General features: G+C 36.8%; 1 non-coding gene across 1 annotated transcript; it reads left to right on the plus strand.

The window, feature by feature from the left end:
* The first annotated feature begins 960 nt into the window (after positions 1-960).
* On the plus strand, positions 961-1,069 carry LOC149768782 (small nucleolar RNA R71). Its single transcript, XR_016398570.1, has one exon. It is a non-coding gene; the product is annotated as a small nucleolar RNA R71 (small nucleolar RNA).
* The last annotated feature ends 1,448 nt before the right edge of the window (positions 1,070-2,517 follow it).

Below are 2,517 nucleotides of genomic sequence, written 5' to 3' on the forward strand. Positions count from 1 at the left end.
AGTGAACATGCAAGTGATTGTTTCATTAGAGTCCATTTTAAATAATTCATACTTATGTACTAATATATTTATTTTGGATTCTTTTACTTGATTTGTGCCCTCGTGGGTCACTTCAAGTCTATCCCAAATCTCTTTTGCAGAATTGCAAGTAGAGACTCTATTGAATTCATTTATATCTAATGCACAGTAAAGCACATTCATTGCTTTGGCATTGAGTTGTGCCTTCCTAATGTCATTGTCATCCCAATCCTTTTCAAGTTTGGGTACAGTGACACCCTCTACATAAATGGATGGGATGTATGGTCCATTTAGTATAATGGTCCACATCTCATAGTCTTGGGCTTGGATAAATATTCTCATCCTAGCCTTCCAATATGAGTAGTCGGATCCATTAAAGAATGGGGGTCTTTGGGTGGACTGGCCCTCAATGTGGGAAGATCCAAATAGGGTTGTCATTTTGATCTTTTACTCTTTGGGTAAAAGAGTTCCGGCTCTGATACCAGATCGTTATAAGGCTTTTGGTAGGAGTTCATAGCATTTGCTTGATCGTGCAAGACTTCCTTGAATGCCGGTATGGTGGGACAATCTGTAGTGGTATGACCCAACATATCGCAGATACCACAACACTTGTTTCTAAGCTCTATAGTCTTGACAGGCTCAACCTTCCTAAGCTCAATTTCTTCTACCTTCCTAGTGAGGGCTGCCATTTTAGCATGAAGATCATCCTCAGTTTTGAGGTTGTAAAGGCCTCCCTGTACAGAGCTAGTAGGCTTAGGCAAAGACTTATTGTTTCTATCCTCGTTATCCCAAAGTTGGGCGGTCTCAGCATGGGAATCCAAATACTCCCATGCCTCATCAGGGTATTTTTCTAAAAATCTACCATTGCACATGGTCTCTACAAACTGTTTCAATTGTGGAGATAAACCTTCATAAAAGAAGCTAATGGTTCTCCAAGTTTCGAACCCGTGATGAGGGCATGAGAGAAGAAGGTCTTTAAATCTTTCCCAACATTCATAAAATGTTTCATTATCTTTTTGTTGGAAATTGCTAATATGTCTTTTCAAAAAGTTGGTCCTTTGTGTGGGAAAGAACTTCTTCAAAAATTCTCTCTGCATATCTTGCCAAGTTCTTATTGATCTAGGTCGCAAGGAGTTTAACCATGTTTTGGCCTTATCCTTTAGAGAGAAAGGAAACAATGTCAGCTTGAGGACATCCTCGGTGACGTTCGGCACTCTAAATGTAATGCTCAATTCTTCAAAATTCTTTAAATGAAGATACGGACTCTCGGACTCTAACCCGTGAAACTTGGGCAGTAATTGAATTACCCCGGGTTTGATGTCAAAATGTCCTACATTATCAGAAAAAATTATGCATGAAGGCTGACTAGTCCTAGCCAGTTGTAGGTATTGTCTTAAGGTCATAACATGGGGTTCACGTTCTCGATCGTGGTGACTCCCCGCATCTTCATTTAAATCAGCCATCTCACAAGGTGTGAGATATTGCGAAGGAATTTCAGGGGTATGTCCTAAGGGATGATCTAAAGTTGTACGACTTAATCGACCGGTGTCGTCCCTATTCCACTTTAACATGCAAAATAATTTCCTCTCTTTTTTATAATATATATATATATATATATATATATATATATATATATAAGTACCAACTAAAGATACCCTAAAAACGAAAATCTATTCACAATTAAACATGCAACAAAACATTACACCTCAATTTCTAATATTTTTCTTAAATTTCTAGACAGCTCCTAACTGATTTGAAGAGGGCACCTAAGCCTCCAATCCGGTCTAATGAACCGAGTTGACCAGGTAAGCTCCCAGGTAAGTGGAGGGGTCACGATGCGTTCGCAAAGGTCCCACTTAAAACCCACTTGCCTCGAACAGATGAACTGTCTCCCTTATAGGGACAAAGCTTGCCTAGACATCAACTAAGCCACAGAGCGAAATTGGTGCAACTTTCGGTGGTCTTCGTCCTATTGAGCTCGAATGTCCTTAGGGGCCAACGTCTAGTTGATTTTAGTTAAGCTTAGGATATTTATGCACTGGGGTGACTTTTGGGCTAAGGACGAGTGATGAAATCCCGACCTTATCTTTTTAAATGGGTTCAGCCCTTAGAATATTTTATGCTGATGCCTTATACTATATGCAACAATCAAGAGATTTTTTTTTTAATGTTTTATGACATGACATTAAATTTCATTGAATAGGTGATCAAGCAAATTATTTATTTATTTATTTTTTTAAATTTTATGAGTTGAAGTTTGAAATTTGAATTCTGAAATTTAAAATTTGAAATTTGAAATTTTAGGTTTTTTCTCTCTTTTTTTTATTTTTGAATAATCACCCTTGATTTTTTCTTAAAGTTTTTTTTTTCTTTCTTCAATTTTCAATTAGCAACAAGGGTTAATGAGATATAATAACAATAAAACTCTGATTCTAAAAAAAATAAATGCAGAAAATTTAAAACAAAAATCAGCAAGATTTTATATTACTTTAATGGTCT

Source organism: Phoenix dactylifera, chromosome 1 (assembly GCF_051530095.1).
Source record: "Phoenix dactylifera cultivar Ajwa chromosome 1, Ajwa_hap1_PhDact_Kaust_v1.1, whole genome shotgun sequence".
NCBI classification, from domain to species: Eukaryota; Viridiplantae; Streptophyta; class Magnoliopsida; order Arecales; family Arecaceae; genus Phoenix; species Phoenix dactylifera.